This window comes from Lagopus muta, chromosome 8, assembly GCF_023343835.1.
Source record: "Lagopus muta isolate bLagMut1 chromosome 8, bLagMut1 primary, whole genome shotgun sequence".
NCBI lineage: Eukaryota > Metazoa > Chordata > Aves > Galliformes > Phasianidae > Lagopus > Lagopus muta.
Genome location: NC_064440.1, coordinates 14,639,953 through 14,653,825, shown reverse-complemented (window position 1 = coordinate 14,653,825; position 13,873 = coordinate 14,639,953). Strand labels below are relative to the sequence as shown.

The window sequence follows — 13,873 nt, the reverse complement described above, 5'->3', positions numbered from 1 at the left end:
CGCAAAAGGGGTGTTCCCTCTCAGTCCCGCGAGCGCAGCGAGTGTCCTGTCTTCCTCCTTTGTACTTGGTGTGGATCAGGGCCACGTGGTGGTTGTGTGGCCGAGGCCGCTCTGTAGCCAGGGCTTGGGCCTGTTCTTGCGTGGGCGCCTGTTCCGCTGGCGGCGTGACAGCCCCGTAGCCGGGGCGTGTGTCCCAAGCTGCGGAGCCCTCTGTCCCCCGAGCGGCCCGCCCGCCCTGTAATCAGGCGCGGGGAGGCTGCGGCGTTGCAGCCGGCTGCTCTAGCCATCCAGCTGGTGGGAATGACCCCTCCCTGTCCCGTCAGAGGGTGCAGGTTGAGGCGCTGCTTTTGCGTGTGGGGCAACCTCCCCGCTCGGTGGGTCGAGGCTGCTCCCTGGGTTCCCAAAGACGAGACGTTGGTGCTGTTGTGGTGCTGCCGGGCGGGCCAGCCTGTAGCTCAGGCGTTGGCGGGAGCCTCGTGCTCCGCGGGGCTTCTTGGTGAGGGTGGGCAGCGGGGGCACCGTCCTGTAGGCAGGGCTGCGCGTGCCCCCCGCGTGTGCTGGCTTGGTGAGCTGCGTTGTGAGAGACCCCCTGTACTCAGGCGGGAATGTGGCCCCGGCCTTTCAGAGGCACGGGGCCGCGAGACGTGGGCTTGGGCTTGCGCCCTCCCCGGAATCAGGGCTGGGGCCCCGACCGCGGCATTTGGCCGTGCCGCCCCGCTGCCTGGCAGCTGAGAGTCGCTCCCGCCGCTGGGGGGGAAACCGAGCTCTGTGGCTCCAGGGGTGTCGTCCACCCGCCTGTAATCAGGGTCTGGGTGCGCGAGCGCTTGTGCTCAGCTGGCAGCCTGTGTGGGGTGACCGCCCCGCTAGCGGGGTGCGGGTCCAGGTGCCCCCGGAGTGGGAGAGAAGGAGCCTCCCGCGGCCGCTAGGGATGGGGGCTGCCCTGTAAGGCAGGGAGCGACAGTGCCCCGCAGTCCCAGGCCCTTTGCAATGGAGGCAGTGGCCGGGGGTCCCCTGTAAGCAGGGAAGCTGCCTCTTTGGCCGCTGCTGTGTGTGTGCCCAGCTGCATTTGCCCAGTCTGCCCGCCTCTGTGATCCCCCGCAGCACCGGCTGGAAGCGCGCCGTGCGTCCGTGAGGTGAGAAAAGCTGCTGCAAGTATTTCTTGCTGGCGTGAACCGGGGAGGGGGGATGCAAGGCCTTCCTTGGCTGGGCGGTGGCGTGCCGAGTTCCTCTGCCGTGTTGGGTTGGTTTCCCTTTTCCTTCCGGTGGGGGGCTTGCCGCTGCGCGGCTCTAACGGTGTCCCCGCTGATGTTTCAGGAGCCGCTGCGGAAGAGAGAAGGAGAAGCGGCGTGGGAACGCGGGAGGCAGGAGCGAGCGCGCAAGCAAGCAAGCAAGCAAGAAGAGGATGCGGAAGCGTGCAGACGCGGGGGGGAAGGAGAGAGGCTCCCTGGGCAAAGCACCCGTCCCGTTAGCGGGGCGGCAGTCACATTGAGTCCCATTTGAGTTTGAGCGTTGCCGGCGCCTTGGCCGGCTTTGTGCTGGGCGACCTCCCTGTAAGCAGGGCTCGGGTCTTTGCTTTTGCTGTAGTTGGCCTTTTGCCTTGCTGCTCCTTTGGCTGCCTGGGGAGCGTGGGCCCCTGTAACGCAGGGCGAGAGCCACCTCTCCGCACCTGAGTGGGAAACGGAGCTCGCCGGACCCCGAGGCCACCCTGTAAGCAGGGTAGTGCCGTTTCCCCGCCCCTCTTCCTCCTGCGGCCCCTCGGCATCATCGTTGCCTGGAGGTGGCCTGTCAATGCGATGCGACGGCCCCGTACTCGGGGTGTGCGTCACGGCATCTGGCCTTTGGCTTTAGCTGGGAAGCCCCTTGGCACGTTGAGGTCTGTGGCCTCCGTGCAGGCTAGGGACAGGTCACAGGCTCTTGTCTGTTGCCCGCGGTTGTGGGTTTATTCCCAGGGTTTGGCTGCGCTGCGTTGTCCTTCCCTTTGGGAAAGTCGCCTGTGTGTGTGCGCGTTGCCCTTCCTTTCCTTGTTTGTGTTTGTGGAGTGAGAGCGACTGAGCTTTCCCTTTAGGCCCCCACCAAGATGGCTGCAGCTTAGCTTCGACTTCCCTGGGGGGAACGGAGGACTGTGGTGCACGCCGCAAAAGGGGTGTTCCCTCTCAGTCCCGCGAGCGCAGCGAGTGTCCTGTCTTCCTCCTTTGTACTTGGTGTGGATCAGGGCCACGTGGTGGTTGTGTGGCCGAGGCCGCTCTGTAGCCAGGGCTTGGGCCTGTTCTTGCGTGGGCGCCTGTTCCGCTGGCGGCGTGACCGCCCCGTAGCCGGGGCGTGTGTCCCAAGCTGCGGAGCCCTCTGTCCCCCGAGCGGCCCGCCCGCCCTGTCATCAGGCGCGGGGAGGCTGCGGCGTTGCAGCCGGCTGCTCTAGCCATCCAGCTGGTGGGAATGACCCCTCCCTGTCCCGTCAGAGGGTGCAGGTTGAGGCGCTGCTTTTGCGTGTGGGGCGACCTCCCCGCTCGGTGGGTCGAGGCTGCTCCCTGGGTTCCCAAAGACGAGACGTTGGTGCTGTTGTGGTGCTGCCGGGCGGGCCAGCCTGTAGCTCAGGCGTTGGCGGGAGCCTCGTGCTCCGCGGGGCTTCTTGGTGAGGGTGGGCAGCGGGGGCACCGTCCTGTAGGCAGGGCTGCGCGTGCCCCCCGCGTGTGCTGGCTTGGTGAGCTGCGTTGTGAGAGACCCCCTGTACTCAGGCGGGAATGTGGCCCCGGCCTTTCAGAGGCACGGGGCCGCGAGACGTGGGCTTGGGCTTGCGCCCTCCCCGGAATCAGGGCTGGGGCCCCGACCGCGGCATTTGGCCGTGCCGCCCCGCTGCCTGGCAGCTGAGAGTCGCTCCCGCCGCTGGGGGGGAAACCGAGCTCTGTGGCTCCAGGGGTGTCGTCCACCCGCCTGTAATCAGGGTCTGGGTGCGCGAGCGCTTGTGCTCAGCTGGCAGCCTGTGTGGGGTGACCGCCCCGCTAGCGGGGTGCGGGTCCAGGTGCCCCCGGAGTGGGAGAGAAGGAGCCTCCCGCGGCCGCTAGGGATGGGGGCTGCCCTGTAAGGCAGGGAGCGACAGTGCCCCGCAGTCCCAGGCCCTTTGCAATGGAGGCAGTGGCCGGGGGTCCCCTGTAAGCAGGGAAGCTGCCTCTTTGGCCGCTGCTGTGTGTGTGCCCAGCTGCATTTGCCCAGTCTGCCCGCCTCTGTGATCCCCCGCAGCACCGGCTGGAAGCGCGCCGTGCGTCCGTGAGGTGAGAAAAGCTGCTGCAAGTATTTCTTGCTGGCGTGAACCGGGGAGGGGGGATGCAAGGCCTTCCTTGGCTGGGCGGTGGCGTGCCGAGTTCCTCTGCCGTGTTGGGTTGGTTTCCCTTTTCCTTCCGGTGGGGGGCTTGCCGCTGCGCGGCTCTAACGGTGTCCCCGCTGATGTTTCAGGAGCCGCTGCGGAAGAGAGAAGGAGAAGCGGCGTGGGAACGCGGGAGGCAGGAGCGAGCGCGCAAGCAAGCAAGCAAGCAAGAAGAGGATGCGGAAGCGTGCAGACGCGGGGGGGAAGGAGAGAGGCTCCCTGGGCAAAGCACCCGTCCCGTTAGCGGGGCGGCAGTCACATTGAGTCCCATTTGAGTTTGAGCGTTGCCGGCGCCTTGGCCGGCTTTGTGCTGGGCGACCTCCCTGTAAGCAGGGCTCGGGTCTTTGCTTTTGCTGTAGTTGGCCTTTTGCCTTGCTGCTCCTTTGGCTGCCTGGGGAGCGTGGGCCCCTGTAACGCAGGGCGAGAGCCACCTCTCCGCACCTGAGTGGGAAACGGAGCTCGCCGGACCCCGAGGCCACCCTGTAAGCAGGGTAGTGCCGTTTCCCCGCCCCTCTTCCTCCTGCGGCCCCTCGGCATCATCGTTGCCTGGAGGTGGCCTGTCAATGCGATGCGACGGCCCCGTACTCGGGGTGTGCGTCACGGCATCTGGCCTTTGGCTTTAGCTGGGAAGCCCCTTGGCACGTTGAGGTCTGTGGCCTCCGTGCAGGCTAGGGACAGGTCACAGGCTCTTGTCTGTTGCCCGCGGTTGTGGGTTTATTCCCAGGGTTTGGCTGCGCTGCGTTGTCCTTCCCTTTGGGAAAGTCGCCTGTGTGTGTGCGCGTTGCCCTTCCTTTCCTTGTTTGTGTTTGTGGAGTGAGAGCGACTGAGCTTTCCCTTTAGGCCCCCACCAAGATGGCTGCAGCTTAGCTTCGACTTCCCTGGGGGGAACGGAGGACTGTGGTGCACGCCGCAAAAGGGGTGTTCCCTCTCAGTCCCGCGAGCGCAGCGAGTGTCCTGTCTTCCTCCTTTGTACTTGGTGTGGATCAGGGCCACGTGGTGGTTGTGTGGCCGAGGCCGCTCTGTAGCCAGGGCTTGGGCCTGTTCTTGCGTGGGCGCCTGTTCCGCTGGCGGCGTGACAGCCCCGTAGCCGGGGCGTGTGTCCCAAGCTGCGGAGCCCTCTGTCCCCCGAGCGGCCCGCCCGCCCTGTCATCAGGCGCGGGGAGGCTGCGGCGTTGCAGCCGGCTGCTCTAGCCATCCAGCTGGTGGGAATGACCCCTCCCTGTCCCGTCAGAGGGTGCAGGTTGAGGCGCTGCTTTTGCGTGTGGGGCGACCTCCCCGCTCGGTGGGTCGAGGCTGCTCCCTGGGTTCCCAAAGACGAGACGTTGGTGCTGTTGTGGTGCTGCCGGGCGGGCCAGCCTGTAGCTCAGGCGTTGGCGGGAGCCTCGTGCTCCGCGGGGCTTCTTGGTGAGGGTGGGCAGCGGGGGCACCGTCCTGTAGGCAGGGCTGCGCGTGCCCCCCGCGTGTGCTGGCTTGGTGAGCTGCGTTGTGAGAGACCCCCTGTACTCAGGCGGGAATGTGGCCCCGGCCTTTCAGAGGCACGGGGCCGCGAGACGTGGGCTTGGGCTTGCGCCCTCCCCGGAATCAGGGCTGGGGCCCCGACCGCGGCATTTGGCCGTGCCGCCCCGCTGCCTGGCAGCTGAGAGTCGCTCCCGCCGCTGGGGGGGAAACCGAGCTCTGTGGCTCCAGGGGTGTCGTCCACCCGCCTGTAATCAGGGTCTGGGTGCGCGAGCGCTTGTGCTCAGCTGGCAGCCTGTGTGGGGTGACCGCCCCGCTAGCGGGGTGCGGGTCCAGGTGCCCCCGGAGTGGGAGAGAAGGAGCCTCCCGCGGCCGCTAGGGATGGGGGCTGCCCTGTAAGGCAGGGAGCGACAGTGCCCCGCAGTCCCAGGCCCTTTGCAATGGAGGCAGTGGCCGGGGGTCCCCTGTAAGCAGGGAAGCTGCCTCTTTGGCCGCTGCTGTGTGTGTGCCCAGCTGCATTTGCCCAGTCTGCCCGCCTCTGTGATCCCCCGCAGCACCGGCTGGAAGCGCGCCGTGCGTCCGTGAGGTGAGAAAAGCTGCTGCAAGTATTTCTTGCTGGCGTGAACCGGGGAGGGGGGATGCAAGGCCTTCCTTGGCTGGGCGGTGGCGTGCCGAGTTCCTCTGCCGTGTTGGGTTGGTTTCCCTTTTCCTTCCGGTGGGGGGCTTGCCGCTGCGCGGCTCTAACGGTGTCCCCGCTGATGTTTCAGGAGCCGCTGCGGAAGAGAGAAGGAGAAGCGGCGTGGGAACGCGGGAGGCAGGAGCGCGCAAGAACGAATTTGTTTTTATTGTCATTCTCAATCTGTTAATCTGTCGAAGCCACAGTTCAAATGTGTGTATTGCTCTTTTTTTGCGTCCTCTTCCCTTCTTTGACGTTTTGGAATAAAAGTTGCTTGTTTTTGTTTCAATGCTGTCTGCTGTTTGTCTCCAGTGTGAGTTGCATTTTTGTTTTCAGTTATACTGGTGTTACCGATTGAAGCTGATTCATTCTGGTTGAATTGCCAGCCAGCCATCAGTTTCTTTTCTCCACGCATGAGGAAAATCCTTTTGTCTGAGCTGAGGTTTTTGTGCTGTTGTGTTTGGGGTTTGGTGGTGACTGATATGGCAGAGCTCTTCTCTTGATCTCGCCCATGTCCTATTGCACACGGTCTCAGGGTTAGGTTTTCAGCCAAGCAAGCTGCCTCAGTTCCAGGGACACTTGTGCTGAGCTCCTTTCCTTTGCATGTTTTCATTGTTGTCTGGCAACGGCTAGGATTTATGGGATGAATGGGATGTGCTCGTGGCTGCTACCTGTGACTGGTTTCCCAGCAACTGTTAGTGTGTTTGTCTCTGCTGGTGCTTTACCCCTTGTCTTTCTTTGAAAGTGATCTTATTGCACATTCTGCCCTGCTCAGTGGTCATTTCGGTAATTTTGCTTCTCTGAAGAGTTGTTTAATTTGGCAGGAACTTTATCCCTTGGCAGTTTCTAGCTATCTCCCCTGCGTAGGAGTAGAGTTTGGGGTGGGAGGGGGATCCAGTGGAAGTAGTGGACTGAGGTTAAAAACAATTTCCTAACGTAGCGAAAAGAAAGGGAAAAGTGGAGAATGGCTATGATACATACACTCGTGTATTTATGAATAGCAACTGATGCCCACACAATTGCTCAGCCCCACTGATGCCCAGCCAGTCCCCACGCACCAGTTGCCCTCTGGAACTTTTTCAAACTTTCCTTAGGTATCATGGCATAGGGTGGCATGGCATGGAATGTTGCCTTGGCCAGATTTAGGTCAGCTGTCCTGATTCTGTCCCAGCTCCCTGTGCTGCTCCTAGCCCTCTTCCTGAACGGTAGGAGAAGCTGAGAAAAGGAGCACTGTTCACTCCGTTCAGAACTGCTCCGTAACAACTGAAAACATGGTGTGTTATCAGTGTTGTACTTCTCCAAAACATGTCATCGTACCAGCCACTTTGAAGAAAAAGTGCTCTGTCCCTGATGAAACCAAGGCGATATCCACCCCTTGTCCTGTCCCATTTATGTTATGCTGGGGTCTCGTAATAACCTTATACGTCCTAACTATATACTATCTCCTGTCTTACTTTTTGATGTGTGCACCCATCTAATTCCCGTAGTCTGTGGTCTATCCGTGTAAATTGTCTGTCCATGAAGTTCATTTAACTCACGATTTCAGGCTCTATCTGTCGTAGCAGTCCTTCAGTACACGAGGGAGCATCTGTTGCTGGATTTCTGCCTGCTAAGCTAGTTGGGACTTCATCAAAATTCGTTCTTCAGCTGGGGTGGTTCTAATTGTAACGGTGTTGTCGAGCCCTGTAGCAACCATAGCAATGATGGCACACGGTATTGAGTAGCAACTGATACACGATATGTATCTTCGTTTATTCTTACACAGCATCAAATCCCTTTGAGGTACACAGCAGACACACACCATCCTGCTTTACCCACCATGTGCCCGCAGGTCCTTCAGAAAAAGTAATCCCACAAATTGAGGCAGGAATAATCCAGACTGCCTTGCTCAGCATGTTCGTTACGTGCACCACGGAGCCTTTATCCCCTTCCTGTGGCACACAGAGCGTCTCATTGGACAGGAGCAGCCCCACTGGCAGATCCCCGAGCGCTGACTCACCAGGCGGCTTCTGCTGAAGACGTGTCCCAGTGCTTGAATGGCTCTTAGTAGTAGTCTTTCGTAGGCCAACGTATCATCTGATTTTTCCAGATGCTGTGTGTGGCAGGGGATGTGATACGCCAGCTCAGTGCTGTGTTCTTCTTGCCCAGGTGATTATGAGATTGCTTCAGAAATGAGTCCTGTTGTCTGACGCAGTTCATTTCGGGGTGCCATGTCACCACAAGGCTCACTTTGCTTGTCAGGGCCCAGGATGGTACTCTGGGCTTCAGGAATGTGCATGGGGGCTGCTCCCAGCCATCTGGTGGTTGCTTCCACCTTTGTATGCGTGTGGTGCTCGGCTGGCCAACAGCTGTAATCTTTCGCACATCTCATAGTTCCCTTAATGTTAGGAGTCAGAGTGCTTCCAGTTTCTTTCTCTTTCTTCTGCCATTTTAGTCATGGCCTTGCTCCACCTTGTGAGCTTCTCTCCTTGTTAAACAGTCTGGCTTTTGTAGACATTGTTCCTTCTTGCTTCAAGGAGACAACAGTCACAGGCACTGGTTGGTTCTCTGGTTGAACTGCCGGATTCATGATAGGGATTGGAGCGACCACAAGGCTCACTGCGAGGGTCATGGCGGCTGCGGGGCACTTTAGGAGGGTCACGGTACCCACAGGTCCATTACAAGGACTGAAGCAATTGCAGGGCCTGTTGCAGGGACTGGAGCAGCCACAGGATGCGTTGCAAGGGCTGGAGCAGCAGCAGAACCCATCACAGCTGCTGGAGCGACCACAGGACTGCAGAGGATGCAACCGGCTGTTCTTCATCGCTGGGTCATCCTGCTTTGTTCCCAACTTTTGGAACGGTGATTAAATTCACTTGTAGCCACTGTTAGATAATGAAAGTGAATTAGAAGCTGCATAAGTCTAGGCATCAGCACTAAGCGCTTGTGTCTGTGGCCTAATATCCTCAGTATGGTTTAAAAGAACAGTAAGAATAAAAAAAGGTTGTTAGTTTGCCAAACACATAATAAAGAAATCACGTTCCAAACTAGGTTCCTTCTGAGAAGGTCGACTCACGCTGTCTGATACTTCTCATTTATCTCATGTCTTTATGGAATGGATACGTTTTCTGAATTAAGCCTGTTAAGCGTTCTTTCAGCGTTGCTGCACTTGGCACACAGCCTCTCATAGCAGCATTTCATGTCAACGGTGTGTCGAACGTCAGAAAGAATTCTGACATCTCCTGCCCACACATACAATAAAAGATAAAAGGAGAAAAAATCCTCTGCTCCTTGTATGTCTGCAGTAAGATGCGCCGGGAGCTGGGAAGGCAAAATCCTTGCAGTCATCCCCCCATACATGTTCATGAAGCCATAATGGATCATTAAAGTAGAGCTACTGATCGTTTCTTTGTTGTTATCCTTTTTTGTTGGATTTCAAATGTTGCATTTACTGTTTCTTCATCACATAAAGAGAGAAATGTTGTTTTCCTGTTCATGTGGAAATGGTTGCCAGGAAGTGACCCACACCACGTGCCTGTGAAAGATGAAAATTTCCTTGTAGTGACGAAAGCAGCAGGTATGCATTAAGTTGCTGCTGTGATTCTGGGTGCATTCGTTATCTATTTCCATTTGCCACAGCACTTGGAATCCTTCTGAGCTCCCGGCCTCGGTTGCAGCTTCTGAAAAAGATTTCCAAAAGCTCATTAGGTTCGTGTTGACAACCACCTTGTTTTAACATCACTCTCTGTTAGTTTCACAGGATGTGGCCTTCTGGAGTTGTGAATTTTGAACCGAAATGCTAAAACTAAACAAAAAGCTTAGAGCAGTTTGCCAATGTGTGAACTTTAACTTACCGTCTTCTGCAGGACCACTCAGACCCCATCTCTTAAAGCGCAGTTATTCTGCCTGGTTATTCTCAAGGTCATTCTCCAGGAATCTTTTCTGCTTTTGCTATGACCACGCCTGGTTATCTTATCCATCCTATGTATTTTCAAGCAGAAAAATCCATGACAGTTCTGGAAACAGCGCCTTTTGAAAGTCTTCCCTGCTCCATTCAGAGCTTTGAAACACCGTTTTGTTCTCTGAGTAGCAAAGGCCAGCACTCATTCCTCTGTAGCGCTTAGCGAATCTCAGTCCTGAGGTATTCAGACCTCAGGAGGAGAAAAAAGAGTCAAAGCCATTCACTTCAGCACCTAAGTTAATTTTTATTAACACGTTCTGAACGGATCCATTTTCTTAGCATTTCTAAGTGAAACGGACACACGTGGCATCACTGTTAGAAGCACCAAAGATCTTTTGATTCTTCTGATGATTTTTGTTCCCCATCAGAAGCGCCATCATCTGTAATACTGGAAAATGCTTGGCATATTCAAGTGCAGAGAAATCTAACCAATTTTAAAGGGGATGTCAGTCTGCTTAGGAACTTCCATTATGTTCTAGGGCGTAAAGTCCACTGCTTTTCATTCCTCTGCAGCTTTCTTTCCTCTTGCTCATTTTCTACTTTCATTACAGGCTACTGCTCTTCTGAAGACACGTACAGCGAGCATTACTCCGTGCTCACGCACACTTTCAACTAGCAGGCTTTAGCAGGGCATTGGAGCTCGATGATCCTTGAGGTCCCTTCCAACCCAAACCATTCTATGACCGTGTGCTTCTATGATCTCATTATCCGGTCATATTTTTCTTCACTGGCTTTTCAGGTCAGTTGTTTGCTGTTGAGAAGAGTTCCCCTCTCAATCAGTATTTGTAAGGTGTCATTTCAGTGCCTACATGTACACAGCATCATCCTGCACAGTGACTGCCACATTTCAGTGGTACGCAGAGTTCTGTCAAATAAAGTCCTAAACATGTCCTGGCATTTTAGCCAGGAGAACAACCCAAGCCAGCTTAAAACCTGTCTCCTTTCCATTTTGTTAGGAAATTTTCATGCCAAATGATGCCTCACAGATAGAAAACCACAGCAGAACAACCAGGTGCTGGTTGTGTGGTAGAGCTGTGCTGTAAGAAAATATGTTTGTTTTCCTTTTAAGGTACTTTTAAGGTACTACGCTCTTGAATTCAGTAGGAAAATAATTTGCATTAAACAAGACACAGCGGAGGATTCCATAGTCTGATTTGCCTTCTCGTGCGAGAAGAAAGCACGCACTTGAAGTGGGGGTGATGAAGTCGGCTTGTCTCAGGTTGATCTGTTTCCAGCATTGCTCATTAGCAGTTCACTCATCAGAAATCAGCTTCATACAATATTACTTCTGGCTCCTTAATGTCCTTCTGTTTGTCTTTTTTTTTCTTCATCTCACTTATCTGGATGCGATGGAAGTGTTTGCTGCATCAGCTGCCTTGAGCACTTTTACGCTTTCTTTTCCCCCACTTAGAACTCATGATGTCGCTCCAAATGTCCAAATAATCCATTTTAGAAAATGGTTTTCAAGGAGGAAAGACTGGCAAAGAGTGCAGAAGCATTCATCCCTATGCTTCAGTGCTTTAATAGCATGCTTCTGCGTAATCTTCATCCGTTCAGTTACTAGCTCTGCTTTTGTCAACAGGTTGTTAGTTTTTTCTTCTCTGGTTTTCCTATAGGCTGGATTCTTTTCCACTTGGCGAGTTGTTTTCCAACCGGTGAGTTGTTGCTAGTGGAAACATGACTGGTGTTCAAAGGGGAGGAAGTGTTTGGGATAAATCCGTCAGCACATTGAAAGTAACCCTGCCCTGCAAGTGTATTTGATTCAGGTTAAGAGAAACAGCAGTGAAAGACCAGCAGAATGCCACGCTTTGAAGCATCAAAAATACTTTCTTTTCATTTTTCTATCTGCCTCAGAAGACATAACTTGCATGCACTCCCTCTGCTCTGCTGGCTTTCTCTTTTCCTGAGGTGGTCAGCAATTTATTTCCTGCTGACCTCCTGCTGATTTGTTTGTTTCAGCTGTACAAGTGTCCACAGCAAATATTCCTGGCAAGGAGGGGCCAGTCAATCCAAGAGACTTGATTGTGGCTGATGGTACTAGAGAACTTAAAAAATGTCTGTGCAAGTCTTGATTGTCTCTGGTTGCTGTAGAGCCTGATATGCGACTTCACGTGAGCGCAGGCACTCCCAAGGGCTGCTCTGGAGCGTGCCGGGGCAGATTTTGACTAGCGTGCAGGCTCTTGCTCACTGCTGGTGAAAATGCACAGCTGTGTTAAAAGATTGCGTTCTGTAGCTGAGAATGTGCTCTATCAAATAGTGTTATTGTGCTCTTTGCATGCACTGCAGGTCCCATGGCAATAAATAGGAAAAGTTACTTTGGGAGCAGGCTACGTATCTTTGAGATAGATAGCTAGATTCTTCAAAGTCCACCAGTGTTTCAGTTCTGGAAGCCAATGTGTTACAGACGCGCACATTTTGCTGCTTCCTGGCTGTATTAATCTAGTGGCAGTTGAAATGCTGAGTCACAGCCGGAGCCACTGATGGAGCACCTGCTGGGAAGGCAGGGCCAACCAGGAGAGGAGAGCTCAGGTGCAACCAATCTGCTAGATCTCATTTAAGGGTCGGCAGTGGAGGTGAGGGTTTGTAACGCAGAGATCCCTGCTTATCTCAGGGCCTTACAGGCCCTCTGAAGGTAAGCGTGCCTTCATTTCAAAGGAGAAAGGAGAGTTGGGCTTGGGATGCAGGTATCAGTTTTGCTGCTTTGCATTGGATTTTCTTTCTATAAGTTTCAATTGTGGCGCTAGTAAATAACAATTATAGTGCTAGCTGAGACAGAGTTAATAGTGTACAGGTGGTTTGGTCCTTGCAGAATAAGGAATGCATGTTACTAGCTGTCTCTTTCTTGAGTTTCTTCACTTCTGTACTTCTTCATCTGTGCCAGCTGAAGCTTACTGGAACTCCAGAAGTAGCAGCCCAGGGCACACATTCCTGCCACTTCCTTTGTCTCTTTTCCATAGAAGAAGAGGATCAACTTGTTTGCATCTTTTAGCAAATCAATTGTTTGGGTACTACAAGTTTCCCCATAGTCTTGACAGTGGCTTAGTATCCACATCCTTGCTAGAACAACAAAAACACAGAGATATTCAGAGAGAGAAGCAAATCAGCCAGCAAGGTTTATGCATAGACTGCCTTCTAAAAATGGGAGATACTGACTGATTCCAGACTGAAAATCACCTTGGAGATAAATAGATGAGCTAAAAAGCCCTGCAACTGGAGTGTCGGTGTACTCAGATTTGGGTAGTCCCCACTGAGTCTTCTGTTTGTCATTGAGAGGAAAAATTATTCAAAGACAATAGATAGATTGCTACCTTCAGTGAGATCAGCAGCTGACAGGATCTGTTTGCCTCAGCTGCAAGCACAAAATGACTGAGGTAGGAAGGGGCTGCTGGTACAGAACTCACTCGTTGACTGAGAGGGAGGAACAGAAGGAATCCAGATGGTCTTTCTAGTGAAATCACCTCCTGTTTGTAGAGTCACAGGTGTTTCAACCTGGATTATGTAACATTTTCAGTGTTTTGGTTTTCTATTTTTTCCTGTTACTTGTATTTTGTTTGGGCTTTTTGAGCTTCATTTCTAAAGTAGGGAAACATACTTTCCTTAGAGAAAATTGCCAGAATGTTGAAGGTGGTTCTGTTTAAATAGGTTTTTATCTGTTCCTATGGACTTTGCTTTCATACACCCTACATGACATGAGAAGTGATTACCTGTGTGTGAAGAGTAACACTTAATTCAAACTTACACACTAACTTTCTGTTGAGTTCTTCTCCACGAGGCTCATTTACACATCTCTTTTTAATGCAAATCAGTAGCACAACCACACAGACCCTAAACTGCACATAAGGAATGAATAAAAGGCATTAAAGTGAATCAGATCAGTCAGTGCTGTGCTAGATGAAGCTACAAGAAGAAAACATCGTGAGAAATGTTTCTTCAGCTCAAGAAAGCAATGATCAGCAGTCGAACAGAGCAAAGATGGACACTTCACTTCGATCATTGAAGTGTCAAGGCCAACAAGAAGGAGTACAGGCAGAGGTTTAAAAGCATTAGTTTCTAGAGTCTGCATGGTTAGCAACAGCTTCAGAGGACAAGCTGGGAAATGAGTAGATGCTGAAGGCAGTTCTTCCAGTAATGCAGCCTATGCTGGGGTGGTCTGAGCTGACAGGGGCAGACAGTACTTAGAAACAACTGGGATTTTTCCAGGGAGTTTTTCCCTTCTCAGTAACGTGGCTCACTTTTAACTCAACTTTCTCATTCAGAGTCTTTTTTCCACTTCAATGATATGAATTTCTAGGCTTCTCCTGAAATAATACTAATACTTTTGAAAGGTTGAAAATGAGCACCATTAATTGTCCTCGTGTCTTTCATGCGCTGCCATCCCAGCACAACTCCACTGGAATCGTGCAGCTTTTCTGTTGAGAAGATAGAGCCAGTCTCTGGAGAACTG

General features: G+C 53.6%; 1 long non-coding RNA gene across 1 annotated transcript; it reads left to right on the top strand.

Annotated features, from left to right (window-relative positions):
- Positions 1–1,166: 1,166 nt before the first annotated feature.
- LOC125696552 (uncharacterized) lies at positions 1,167–5,729 on the top strand. Its single transcript, XR_007378400.1, has 3 exons — positions 1,167–3,266; positions 3,448–5,399; positions 5,581–5,729. It is a non-coding gene; the product is annotated as an uncharacterized LOC125696552 (long non-coding RNA).
- The last annotated feature ends 8,144 nt before the right edge of the window (positions 5,730–13,873 follow it).